General features: G+C 39.3%; 1 protein-coding gene across 1 annotated transcript in view; it reads right to left on the bottom strand.

The window, feature by feature from the left end:
- The window catches only part of sh2b3 (SH2B adaptor protein 3), a 50508-nt gene that overhangs the window by 17866 nt on the left and 17771 nt on the right, over positions 1-14871 (bottom strand).

The following is a 14871-nucleotide window of genomic DNA, read 5'->3' as shown; positions in this document are numbered from 1 at the left end:
ACACACACACCGAACCCTCTTGACATCGCCTCATGCAAGTCGTTTTGGATATTTTGGATAAACAGGGAGGAATAGTATTTCACTTACGTTGTTCACAGCACTGAAAAACTACATTTGAAAGACTCGACAGTAATATCTCTTTCCAGAAAATATGTATCGTTTACTCAAGATAATCTGCAGACCTGGCTGTTTTCATTGGAACAACCTTCTGTTGAAAATACTTTAAAACTCCCTAAGATAGAGTACCTTTCTGTGGGGAAGTGTCTGCTGATATGGATGTTACCAGGTCAATATGATAAATTATCAGATGACTACTGACCCTGAGTACTCTTCCAGTGTGACTACTTTTCATTTTAAATGTTGATCTTTGCGTCATAATACATAACTCAGCTGTCCGAGATAAAGTATCTCAAATAAGATATCATGTGACATCTTAAACAAAAGCTAATCAAAGTGCAGCTGAAATATCTCAGAAAAACAAACCAACGACGCAGATCAACTTACTGAGAAACAGAAAATAGATTGCGTGATTGTGCCCAGTGGTGTGCATGAATATGCACACATAGACATGTGTGCAGTTTGCACGTGTGTATTTCAGGTTTCCAAGTATTTTAGCTGACTCACAAAGGCTTAAAGGGAATCTAGATTTTTGCTTAAATGACCATAATCTTGCGTAAATGTTTCCACACTTGCATGAGAAGTCTTTGTGTCTGAAGATAGTTTAGTCTAGTTAGCAGGACGAAATTAGTAGTTTAATTGTGGAAATGTACTTCTTGAATAAAAAATAAGCTGCCATGAAGTTTTCTGTCCTTCGTAAAACTGTGCATTTTGCTAAAGTGCAGGGTATATGTCTTTAATAGCTCAATAGCACTAAACATACAGATCAGCAGAGTGCAAAGTTTGAGAAGTTTCAAAAGTTTGCACTCAAAATTCACTCAGCAGTGGGTGGAAAATTGCTTGCGTGTGTGCCTGTGTTTGAGTATATGAGAGATTTCACTAGTGTGACACTTAGCATGTGTCAGTTATGGGTGTGTGTGCATATGTGATGGTCAGTTAAGGGTGGGTTGTGTGTCTGGTTCCTGTACACATGTGGAAAAGAATAGTAGACATATTATTCCTCACTGAATAAAACCTTTTACTTTCCCTGCAATGGAGTCTTCACTCCCTTCCTGCTCGGCCTTTCTTGCAACTGTGCGTAAAACCTAAACCAACTCAGCAGGCGATTAATTGTTTAGTTGGTTGACCAAAAACTAATCTGCAACTATTTTGATAGCTGAAAATTCGTTTGAGTAAATTTTCAAGCAAAAAGAAGAGAATGAGAAGATTTTCAGCTGATTAAATATCTTTAAATAGCTTGTTTTGCCGTTTTTTTCAAATCATCAAACAAATCGATAATGAAAATTATTATTGATTGCAAGTCCCTGCAGTATATCCCACTAGTGGCTGATAATACTGGCCTGCTGAACATTTGGTGTGGTTCTAGAGAGGCAGAAGAAACTAAAACTGCTGTGATTGATTTACTACAATAACCAACTTCTGACACAGAAGTTGGGAAAGAAAAACTTTCTCTTGTCCTTCCTTTCCCCGATGCCCCTGTGCCACACCATTGTGTCTGAATAAACCTTACTGTGCAGTTTTGCCCCTTATGACTACAGCTCGTGGTACCTCTGAGCCAGAACCAGGTTTACACAGGGAAGGAGATTTAGCCATGATAACATTTTCCACACAAGAGTCAAAGCCAAGTGGGACTTGCCAGAGCCAGATCAAACTCTAAATGTTTATAACACGGGATCAAAAGGCACAGTTTGCTTAGTGAGGAGCTACAGCTCAATTGACAAATCATCTCCTCTGGCAACAGGATAAAAAAAAAAAAAAAACCCTTTTTATTTGAGGGGAAACTGAGAGGCACAGATAATGAATACATGTTAGCTATGTTTGGGACTGTAATGGAAACCAGGCTAAAGACTTGCCCGGAGAGAATCAGGGGAGGGTTGGAGATGTGACTCAGAATAAAGCTAAGCAGAATTGGGTAAAAAAGCACAAAGAGAAGTGGAAAGAGGAGAACACAGAGGATAGAAACAGACAGAAATGTGCATGCAGGGTTTCTGCAGGGTTCACCAACCTTTTTACAGCATTTTTAATTCTACACAGTTAAACTGAATAACTTTTAACATGGTCAAAGTATGTCCTGAAAAAACAGTCGGGATAATAAGGCCTACAGTTATTTAGTACCTAAGAGCTGAAAGTAACGATTAATTTGGCTACCGTTTCATTGTATATCGGATAGCCGATATTATCGGCTGATATTGGCTAGTCACAGATTCAGAATTGGTGTATTAGTTGTCCGTTATGTGGCGAAGTTTAGTCCCTGTGAAGTTTACCGTTTCATTGCACTGATGTCTTTTTGGTCATCGAAGCTACTGTTTCATTGTAAAACATCCTGCTTCTGTTACAAATCTTTGTCACAAGTTTCATTGCTTGTCTGATATCAGCTGATTTATCATGATAGAATTTATTACTCCCCAATATTGGTATCGACCCCAAAAATCGAGTATCTGTCAGGCTGCACTCTAAAGCAAATTAAGTTATGGACGTTTATATCACATCATAATCCAACTACTCAATTAATGTGATCTGGATATCTGGCAGAAAATTGATTGATAGTTACTGAAGCTAGCAGAAGTGTCTGCTGTATTTCTGATGGTGCTGAAACCCACAGAGAAAGACTGAACAGCCACCTGCTGCACAAAGTATTGCACTGTTTCCTCTACAGTAAGAACATAACCACCACAGCTATAAAATGGGAAACTGAACATTATAATCTAGATAACAAACCAAACAAGACACCAACAAGCCTGTTAATCATAATCGATTAACCAAAATGAACAATATTAGTGCTGCAACACACTTAGAGCACTAGAGCCAGAAGTAAGACACAGGGAAACAAATACCAAGTCACAGAGAAAACAGTGTAGTGCATTATACTCACAGGTGTTTCGATTATATTGTATATTTATATATATATTTATATTATATTATCAAAGTAGGCGGGACTAACCTGGGGATAGGTGAAAGAGCAGAGTCGATTAATCCCATCTAGTTTAACAGCACCACAAACTACATCCTCCAAAAGTAGCACCTCTCTAAAATTGTTCCAACAAAAACTAAACATTAAAACCTTCATGAGGGAAGGATTTATTGACTGTTGTATCAGCCCACATTACAATTAACAAGGTTTATCTAATAACCTGGGTGTAGATACAATTTTGTTTGTCTATCAAGAGTCTAACAATGTAAAAACCTGAAGCTAGCTTTTTTTTAAATAAAAAAAATTGGACTATGTCTGCTGCAGGTGTTAATATGACTATAAACATCCTTTGATAATGTGCATTTTAACAAGTACGTCACACTTTATCCTCCTGCAATTTTGCTTAATTAAACCATGACGTAAACGGTTAACCTTGGTAACATTACAGTGCTTGGAGGTGTGTGTCATTGTGTATGCGTACGTGTGTGACTGGCTGTGTGTGTATGGCGACCAAGAGAAAACTGTTGGGTGAGGGAGCTGCAGAGCTTTGCTTTGGGGGCTTTCCACATGCTATTCAGCAAGGTCATGTGCACTGGCACTGTGGTTGTAGGTTACACACACACACACACACACACACACACACAGACACACACACACGATCCAACAAAGAGGTTATGATTACACACATTTATGATGCATGAACATATAAATATTATTAGTCGCCAAAGGGAGACAGTGTATTGATCTACGTATATAGTGGTTATTGCAGGCGGAGACGCACGTAAAGACAGCACAACAACCTTCTGCCTTAAAAAAACACAGAACTAGAAAGAGACTGAGCGAGAGATCTGACAAACATCTTGACCACATGACTCTAACCACTTCACTTCCTTTAGATGTTTCTATAGATTTTTGTAACACTGAAACACACACACACACACACACACACACACACACACAAATAGAAAAAACACTCCTCCCACACTCAGGCATTTTCAACACTGAGAAAAGTTTTCCACTCTGTATGGCAAGAATGTTTTTCTGTCTTCTTCAGACTTCATCCAAACAAATATAAACAAAAGCTGCAAATGATGTGAAAAGCTGTCGTGAGCTTTGTTGTGAGCCACACTTCCTCTGCTTTTCAGTCAATTTATCAACATTAGCAGACTTATAGCCCCAGCTGGCACCCCAACTTTACAGAAATGTGTACAATGATATAAGGGCTTATCACAAAAGAATATCCAAATCGCAGAAGTTGACATTTTATGATAAAATGTGTGACAAAATAGCCTTATAATGAAGTATTGTAATGCTGCAGAAGAAGAAGTTTGTTTGGTACAGACCCAAACAAATATCACATCAAAAGCATCAAAATTCAACACTGTAAAAATAATCGTTCCCACTAATCGTGAATCATATCATGTTTGCATTATCTGTCAACATAATAACAATATGATTTTTGTTTACCAAGTCTTAAAGGCCTAAATCATATGTATATTTCCCATTAATGTAATGGTACTGCCAAAAAAAAACATGGCATCCTTCATCTATCCATCCAGCTTATCCCTATCTAGTTGCAGAGGCAGCAAGCTATGTCAGGTAGCCCTGATCGCTTCTTCCCAGCCACGTCCTCCAGCTCCTCCTGGGGGATCCCGAGGGGTTTGTTTCCCCCCAGCATGTTCTGAATCTGCCTCTGGGCTTCCTACAAGTTTCTGGAAGTGTAAGCAAAGGGCAGAAATCTTACTCTGAGCTCTTTCCCGTCTGCGAAGGAGGAAATATAAACTCACTGCTGCACATATCTGCTTGTCAGTTTCCTGCTCCATCTAACCCTTAACCATGAACAAGACCCAAGACATTTAAACATCCTCACCCTATCATTGGAGGTGTTGAGCCCCAGCCACTTCACACTCAGCTAAAAACCTCTCCAGTCCTCACTCAATGCCACAGTCTGATTCAGTCAGTAACAATGACATAATTGGCAAAAAGCAAATAGGCAATCTTAAATTAAGCAAGCAAATACTTGGATACCTTCTCGGCTAGCTCTTGATGTTATGTCTATTAACAATGAGCCAAGACCTTGGCAGAGTTGACAGCCTACCAAGAACAATGTTGATTTATTGCTGAAAACACAGACACTGCTCTCACTTCAGTTTCCAAAGGAGGGACACCAAACTAAGCAACTCCACAAAGCATATATCGACTTACACCCCTTTTACACTGGACCCAGTGTAAAAGGGGTAAAAACCCACTAACACCCGCTCACATCTGGCTTTTGTCTTCATTGTGAATGTCTATAATCAGCACTTACTTCCATGTAAATAGACTCTGCAACTCTTGCAACTTCTGTTATCGGCTCAGGAAACAAACAATGTGTCTAATTCAGCATTTTATTGGTTACGTTTTAACATCTTCTGGATGTTAACGGATCTGCTGCCTTCTACTGTCTACTGTTTCTGGCACGTGATACATTCGTCATCATGTTGACGTATAACATGTTATCAGCATTGCTTCATCTGAAATCTGAGGTTTGACCACAAGCCTGAGCCTCCTCTTAGTCATCCTGGCTGGAAATTGCTTTCCTAGGAATGATGAACAGTTTTTTAACTAATAATTGGTATCGTATTCTCTAGAAGTAGGAAGAAGCACCCACTACTGCAAGCCCAAAGGCCCCAAACTTGACACAAAACTGTTGAGGCCTGTAGATAAATCGTTATGTTTTTAATATGACATATTTTTAACAATACAATCTCTGTAAATCATACTTTTGATAGTATTAAAAGTTAAGAAGCTATTAAAAAAAATGTAAACGCATCTGCAATCAGATTTTCAGTGCTTTTTGGTAATATTTTGCTAATGAGGCAGATGCAACAGGAAAGGGAAAAGATTCCCAAAAGCCACTTTGCAAAAGTTGCCTCAGAACAGAAACAAGAAGAGGAACTGTATTAAAGTTTGAAATTCTGGTATTATTACAACATTACTGTCAATAAAGACAGCCTTACAATATTTAGACCTTTTAGCTCATCCAACCCTTATGCTCAAACGCTATGGAGCTTAACGAATGACTCGGTGAACTCCAAGGGATGAGGCTTCATCGGCCCTATCCTCAGAGGGCATGTCAGTCAAGGTCAGCAGTTCTCTCCTGCTGAGAAGAGCGTGGGCAAACCACTGGTTCATGTAAACATATTCATTGAGCTGGATCTGGTGTATAAACATGTGGATTCTACCCACAACAAGAGCTTTACCATCACAAATCTGTTCATGAATCATATCATATTATATCTTGTGTTATAGCAAGGGACATAACACCAACGATCAAGACCAGAAACCAGTGAGATAAAAAGGGTAAGCGTAGTCTTTGTTGTGTCTGCTTATAAACATCATAGCTGACATAAGTTGAAGAGAGATTATCTATGATCTGCTGTATGTAGTCTACTACATCTGAGAGGCTGTGATTCTTTGAAGCCTTTGGGTACATTTACATCAAGTGCTTTCCTTGGAAATTTGTGGTTTAAACTTGGTAGGATCTCTCTATGAGTCACTATATTCCTGACAAGAGTCATTACTGCTGATTCTGGCTAAACGCTGGTTTTGTACTCAGTTTTAATCCATCAAGCCCACTTTCACGCAAGTGCGGTGTGTGTGAGGACTTTAATTAAGAGCCAAACTGCTAAATAATATACAAAAAAACTATTTGTAGCTTAAAACTCTGGACAGCAGCCAGTGTCCAATCCACCACCAACAAAACCTTAATCATCTCTGAGTGAGTCACAAAGTAAACCAAGCTCAGAGCAAAAATTCTCCATTCTATTGAGGATACAGAAACTAGAATAAACACATATTCTTGTTTGTAGAAACCCAACCTATTGCTTATTCTGAAAAGAGTGGCATGCTGTGGCAAGATCCACATTTCTAATCACCAACACTAACACAGCAACACACATTTCTCATAGTGTTCTCACTTCATTAAAACAAATCACTTTGTACAGCCTTGTTTACGCAATATTGTGACTGCCTTTGCCAGAGCACCTCACTGAAAAACGCTGAACTAACATTGGATTGCAGGGCTGTTTTTCAACTGCATTACTTTTAGATGAATGTACCTAATAAACTGGCAACTGAGTATAATCGTGCTAGCTTGGTAACTACCCAACAATGACAACAACAGCCTGCTTCCATGAACTAAGCTGATACACAAAGCAAAAGAAGTGGTTCTTCGCAGTACAGACTGAGACCACATGGAAAACGTTACAAACAGGAGGCTTCTTGTTTTACTTAAAACATTATTGGTCTGAATCAACCTTCAGCGTCAACATACAAACACATTTTTCAGTGATCTCTCTTTAATGACTGGTTAGATTGAAGTTATATCTGTGCTAGCGCAGAAACAATTAGTGAACAAAGCAAGAAAGAATGCAAAGTATACAAATTTGGTGCTTTTCTCTGTTCGAAATCAAGCTTTATGTTTTGGACGACTGGCTGGACAAAAAAGGCAAATGACAATGCCACATTGGGTTCTAGAAAATTGAGTATTTTTCATTGATTTCTGAAATTGTATATACACTTAAATTAAGAAATAATCAAGAGGTTAGTTGCTGCCGTAATCTGTGCATAACCAACCCCCAATGACCTTCATGGCGATGCCAAACATGGCTGTTTCATTATAGGGGCTCTCTAGAACTTCTTTGTTTTGCTTGGAGCCCATCATTTCCTTTTATGTCAACGGACTCAATTTCTCAACTACAACTCGAGAATTTGCATAAAGTAACACCCATTGAACAGACTGTGAAGAAATCCACAGTCCAGCAGCATTAAACAACTTAAACGAATCGTCCACTGGCTTGTACAGACAACCGAGAGACACAGGGAAGGTCTTGTGTTTCATGTCACGTTACAATTAGCTCACATGTGGCAAATAAAAAAGTGATTAATACATTAAAGTAAATTGCTACAAATTGTTACACAGAGCGCCTAAGCTCAGAGGTTTAAGCAAAGGACAGAGTCACATAGGGCTGTCATTTCATTTCAAACTACTGAAATTATGCTAACCAACCAGAGGTATTGTTGCCAGACGGATTTTCAAGCTCAGAGCCAACTGGATGGCTGCCACAGTTCTGGTGAAGGAGGGGTGGACATGTTCATGCAGGTCAGCAGAGACAAACTAAAAGGCTGAACCTTTGTGGCAAAAAAGCCACACAAGTTGAAGTAATATATTTTAATGTATCAAAGAAGACAAACAGGAGAACATCTACTCTAACGCGCTGCCATTTATCACATTTTTACTATCTGTCAGGTAAGATGATATTCACAGCATGTGTGTATATACATGTAGTGAACAGTCGGTGCATGAATACACAAGCATGCATGTGCACCCACACACAAATCTACATCCATCACATGACTCTGTCACTTCAAGGCATAATTTCTAGGTTTCATGAAACTCAATCCCTGGAAAGAGGAAAAGATTCGACTTTGTGGGTGAGATACAAGACTGCTATGATGTAAAATGAAACTAGACTGTAAACTCTCTGAAGAGATAATCTCTGCTCTAAATACTGGTGTCAGCAGAGGCCGAGTGGCCATCTGTAAGTCCACAATTAGTCACTACTATCATGATGTCAACTGTCAACCTTCACTTGGCCTGTGCAAAATATGAATCTTTACAGACTAAATGTTATATTTGAACATATTTTGTCGTTATGCACAGTAACATCTTATTATTATCCAGAGGGACTGACATTTTTGACCTGAATCAAATCAGACAAATTTTATCCAAACAACAACATGAAAAGCTAAAACTGCACAATATGTTAGCTGCAGAACAACTACAGTGTAGAGCCTCATGTGAAGCAGAATTTAGCCAAAACCTAAATATTTGTTTGCCCTGTTAACGTTCCTTAGTTAGATTTACTGGTCTCCTTGGAGATAAAGGATTTTGTAATTAGATTTCATGGTTTGTTGCTCATCATGTGATTATTTAAGTTCTATTCTTTGTAGTAAAATGGATGAATGATTATGAAAAACTTGAGTTGTTTTAGGAAGGGCACCCTTTGTTTGGATGAATACATGGAGGGACAGGAGGCACATTTTTTCGCCATTGTAACGCAACAAGTCATATTCATGTCTGACAAATGTAGCACCACTGGAATGGTATGTTTTTGGTGTCTTATGTCTTCAGTCCGTGTGGGCTAGACACAATAAATCATTGAGTGTAACATGGGAATCTTCGACTTTTTAGGAACTCTAATGTTTTGTATAAGAATCCTGCAGAGTTTAACTTTCTGAAAAATAATATCAAAAACATAAAAACTTGCCAGACCTACAGACACCATGATCTCATCATGTCGTCCTCTTTGCTGGCTTCTCTATGCAACGTTCAGTCTGTCTTTCTCATGTCTCCTGCTGCCTTGCGTTTCCTGTGTCTCTCTTGGTTGGTTTCATTCTGTTTCTGGTTCAGCTGACTGGGGCCCATGTGTTCAGCGCTTTAGTTGTGGTATGCAACGAGAGCCAAATTAACGCTGCATGTTGCCATATGAGAGACCGAAGTACAACAAGTAACACAGAACAGATGGACACCAGAGTCTGGTTGTTGGAAAAGTATTTTCCACTGATGTTGCAAGCTGCTCTCTTACTGTCAGTGAGAGGAAAAAAACGTGCACTAAAAAAAAAGAAAAAACCAGCAGAGATGCAGAGAGAAGAACGCGTAAAAATAAAAGTAAATGTTAATAAACGCCTTTGGACTTCAACTGTGCAACTCAAATTCTGTTGGTTTAATGAGGTATAACACCAAATTTGGTTTCTCAGATTTTTTTTTTTAACTGAAGATAAAGTATCACATGACCATGATGGGATAGTAAAAACAAAGATAAAGCTTGAGCAATATATGCAAAAATACAGAAAATTATGGGTGAGAATGCACAGAGAGAACAAACATATACAGACAGTGAGGAACCAACTCCAACAGCAACATGATATGTAGCTCAGGCACACGTACACACAGGCATGAAATTAAACCATGTGGGAAAGATTAAAGCAAGAAGAGCTGAAAAAAACATATGCAAAAGCACAACACACACACACACACACACACACACACACACACACACAGCTGAGATGAGATGAGAGGGATGTGATTAAGATGAAGTCTACAGGAGGTCTGAGGAAACATATCCGTCATCAGACTGCAGCAGTCTGTGGGAACTCACTCTGGAAGACAGAATACCACTATTTTCCTGGCAAGACACTAACCTTGTCTGTAACATTGACTACTGTGCGTCAGATGAAAGGAAAAGTAGGGCTTGATGTTTTAGAAACAACTACCTCTGTAACGAGCGAGTCAAAGCTGAGGAAGGTTAAGCGATAACTCCAAGACTTGAGGTAAACGGCACATTAAGATACTGAACAGTGAGTGACAGGTCAAACACTGCGCTTTCTTCTCAGCCTTTTGGTGTGTCGATTTCAATAATCTAGAATAACACAACACAAAGATTGGAATGGTAACTGTTTATGGGTCACGGTGTCAGTCTGTCCTCACTCAGATACTGCAGGCTAAGAGACTGAGATAGAGGATTTAAGGTTGAAGTCTCAGACAACACACAGGACATTATGGAGACATCTGCTCGTTTCCGCTGACATGACAAGATTCACTTCTGCAATAAAACAAGTGTTTTGTGGCCTTGGCTCGGCTATTTTTTCAGTCCATCTGCAAAACAGAACAAACGTAACATGGATACAGATAAAAACAGACAAGACTTGCTTGTATAACTACCAATTTGAGAAGCATGTATGAATGAGTACAACAAGTAGATTGTATTGGGGACGAATTATTACATAATTGTTTATCCAATTAGTAACAAATTCAATTAGGATGACTTGAATACATGCAATTACCAAAAAAAAATTAGACTCGTTTAATTACAAAAAGAGGAATGCAACAAATTATCCAATAATACTATCACATTACTAATTTTACTGAAACTGAAATTAAAGCTCGAGCAATTTTTTGCTATTGCCATTTTAGAGCTCACAAGTGCTTATTTGCATGTCTGAAATGAGGGTGTGTATCATTATCTATAATGTCGTTACCACCGAGATAGACTTACTATTAACTATGAAATTGTGTAACTATGGTTAAGGCTCCTGTAGAAGCCACAGGTCTGTATGATATTAATATTGTTTTAAGAAAACAACAACAGCGTCCATAGCACTGTTATCTGATCACTCTGTTCACATTCATTTTTGGTTCCCTGGATGTTTTTTTAAGGATTTTTTTTTAGGTTATAGAATTTGCCTAGAGTAGAATGAATATGTACAAAGAACTGCTATAGTAAATTAAAAACTCATTCATTGGGCTACTTTTTGTATGGCTGCAATTGCAATAATAATGTGTGCTTGTAACAAAATGCCATGGCACACTGGCATGGGAACCATTGCTATAGTGTATAAATGAAAGCTCTTGCCTCTCAAAAAGTTTGATTTGATTAAATAGGTTAAAACTGCATGTAGATCGACATTACCGTTGCATCAAACTGCCTAAGTTTTGCCTCGATAGAGCACCACGCCTCGACTGCAGCTTTCTCACGCAAATACATTATCAGTTTCCATGCAGCTTCCTCTCTTGTGCTAAATCAGCTCACTGATATTACTGCTGTTTCTCTCTCTCTCACACACACACACACACACACACACACACACACACACAGAAAGATCTTGAAAAAATACATATGAACCCTACCCATTGATTACCATATTCAGTGCAGCTGATAGACATATGCAGCGCTGAGGCATGCATGCTCACACACACCTACAGTCACAATGAGGCCACAGATGTGTGAAACCCCAATTTACATCCACAAAAAAGAAACTGTACCAACACAATATCTAACACACCAACCCAAATGTACTGCAGGTTTGTGTGTTTAAATGACTTCTTTTAAAAAGGTGTGAACGCATGTGCTTTTTCTCATGCACGTTAAAATGTGTGCATGCAAGTCCACAGCTCTCTTTCCTTTTAAGGCCATTCGCAGGGCCTTCACTCTCTGCTCTGCCAAGTTTATACACACACACACACACACACACACACACACACACACACACACACACACACACACACACACACACACACACACACACACACACACACACACACACACACACACACACACACACACACACACACACACGAGAGGGAGAGCAGCAACGCAGGGCCTACTAAAGCAGCATTGCAATCAGCCTGGAAAATCCTACCAATGCCTTCCCATTCTGATATACAGCATTGACACACGCACGCATACACGCATACACGCATACACGCACACGCACACACACACACACACACACACACACACACACACACACACACACAGGCTCTATCATCAACTGAATTACCTCACGCTCATGGTTAAGGCTGCAGCTGGCTGAAGAGTTGAGGGCTGCTAAATATAAAATACTACAAGCTGACATACACACTGAGACACACACATGCAACGTCTTCTTCATTGACCTCTGTTTGTGCTGGAATACACACTTGCACACACCCTGAAGAGACTCCACTCTGCTTCCAGTGACCTTAGAGATGGCAACGGCGAGGACAGCAGTCAACTGAGCCGCTCTGATTACTGGTTTGGGGATCTTGGGGGACTGGGTGTGCAAGCACATGCAGCCTTGCAGCTGGTCCCATCTGGAAATATTGCAGGGTTTTATGCCATGAGGTCTCATGTGGGGAGCCAAGCGTACATATTAGAAAAAAAGACATCCTGCTTTGCTGTGATGAGCTGTAAAGCAAGGCCTGGGGGAAGAAAGTTTCTTCTTTCTTATTCCAAGCTTAAAAATGCAAGTTACTTAAACAAATATATCTTAAATGTGGCTCTTTCATATTCTTTTGATTGTTGAGTTAAGTGTTTATCATGAGGTAATAAGTAGAAAAGATGTAACTGGCTGAAGCAAACCCCAAACAAACAGGAAACAGTGTAGGAGGCATGTCAAGTCACCAAAGAGTAAAAGAACACATGAATGCTGCAGATTCTTTGAGGTAGCTGAGCACAAAAATGGCTCACTGGGCAAATGCTGTGCTACATTAATGCATGAAAATGTCTGCATTATAAAGACATGTTCCTCTTTACTCTTTATTCATATGAACCGTAACTCAATTTCTTTGAGCTTCTTTAACTGGGTTAAAGGGCAAACTACCTCTTACCACATCTTAAAAAGGTTATCAGTATGAAACAAATGATGGCGTTTTAACACCGATACTCCTACTCAGCACACAAGGCAAGAACAGATGGATGCTCTGATTAGTTTACATTAGTCAAAGCTCAGACTTGACTCGTAATATCATCCTTAAGCTTTTTCAGCTCTGTTTAAAACCAAAGTCTGCTCAACATCACAGCACACTCTGTAGCTGCAGTTAAAACATAAATCAATCAGCAGAGACAAATATGTGATGAAAACCACCAACTGAAGGCACAGTTTTCGGAGCCAAATCTAAATGTCATCACAGCTTTGGTCTTGTTTTGTCATGTGGCAAATTGTACACCAAAAAGAAGCTTCTTAGATGCGGCAAAGCATCGTTTATGCAAACAAAACAAACACAGAGAAAAGAGATGGTTTGAAAAAGGAGGGGGGAAAACCCCTGCGACTAAAACAGCTGGAGACAGGAAATGACTTTTTTGCCTGTGTGTGTATGTGTTAATTTAGAGTACATACATACATTTGTGACACAGCCTGGCAAACTGACATTAACCAACCCTTTAAAGCCTTCTGTGGGTTTCCATCTTATTGATGAACACAAACAGATCTACAAGATGAGGAACCTGCCAGCTGTTAAATGCTTCAGTGCTGCGCAGAATTCTTAGAAGAAGTTCAACAAACAATTGCAAGAACTGCAGACACACAGTCCTGCGGAACAGGCATCTGCTGTACTGAGAACAACAGTAAGACAGACAGCGTCAGATATTGATTATGCTTCATTCATGCAGTGACGTATTTTTTACAGCATCAGTAATCAGATAAAAAATCATTAAACGTTGCAAATGTAGTATGTTTTGCAAAAAAAAATAAATAAATAAAATGCTGTGCTGCAATATTCAGGCTGAAACTGAAATCCTTGTTGTACCTCTGGACACCTTAAACAGGAACTTTGACGATTTTCAACCAGCTTTGTATTACTACAACTATGGTAGTATATGCAAATGAACAATGCAAGGCTTCCCTCCATTTTGCCTACACCGAGAGCCCCTGACTCCATCATCATCAAGTCATCTGGTGGCTGTCGAACTGTTGTATCAACTACAGACTGGTGTTTCGCATTTGATGAACATGCATCCATGGACACAGAGAGTGTAGTCGGATCTCGAGGGGGGAGTTCTTGCTTTCTCCCTTTCTCTCTCGGATTGAGTGAGAGGTGTCTGACTAAGCTCTGATCAAGCTGTCTAAACTAGGCAGAGCTGATAAACTTTAAAACAAGATTCTGTGACTACACGGCTTATTTCTCGCCTAAAATGTTTTCAGAAACAGATTTTAGTGTATCGATGTAATATGATGTTGTTTGCTACCAGCAGGCTGCTTTACTGTTTCCTACCTGCATTCTAGTTGTTGGTTTTCAGCGTTTTTGAGCAAAAGGGAATAACAGGCATTTTTCTCTGGTCATGTAGCACAGTTTTATGCAAAGGCCAGCTCTCTAGCAGTGAATTACTACTTTAAATCAAAAGATAATAATTTGGACAATAATGCACTTAATCCCTTTTATACTTTAGAGTTAGGTGAGAAGATAACACTCTCATGCCTGTGCATTAACTATAGAGCTAGGATGCGATTATTTTAGCACCAATACAGGAAGTGGCAAGAAA

Source organism: Pagrus major, chromosome 5 (genome assembly GCF_040436345.1).
Source record: "Pagrus major chromosome 5, Pma_NU_1.0".
NCBI classification, from domain to species: Eukaryota; Metazoa; Chordata; class Actinopteri; order Spariformes; family Sparidae; genus Pagrus; species Pagrus major.
This window is presented reverse-complemented; position numbering and strand designations above follow the sequence as displayed.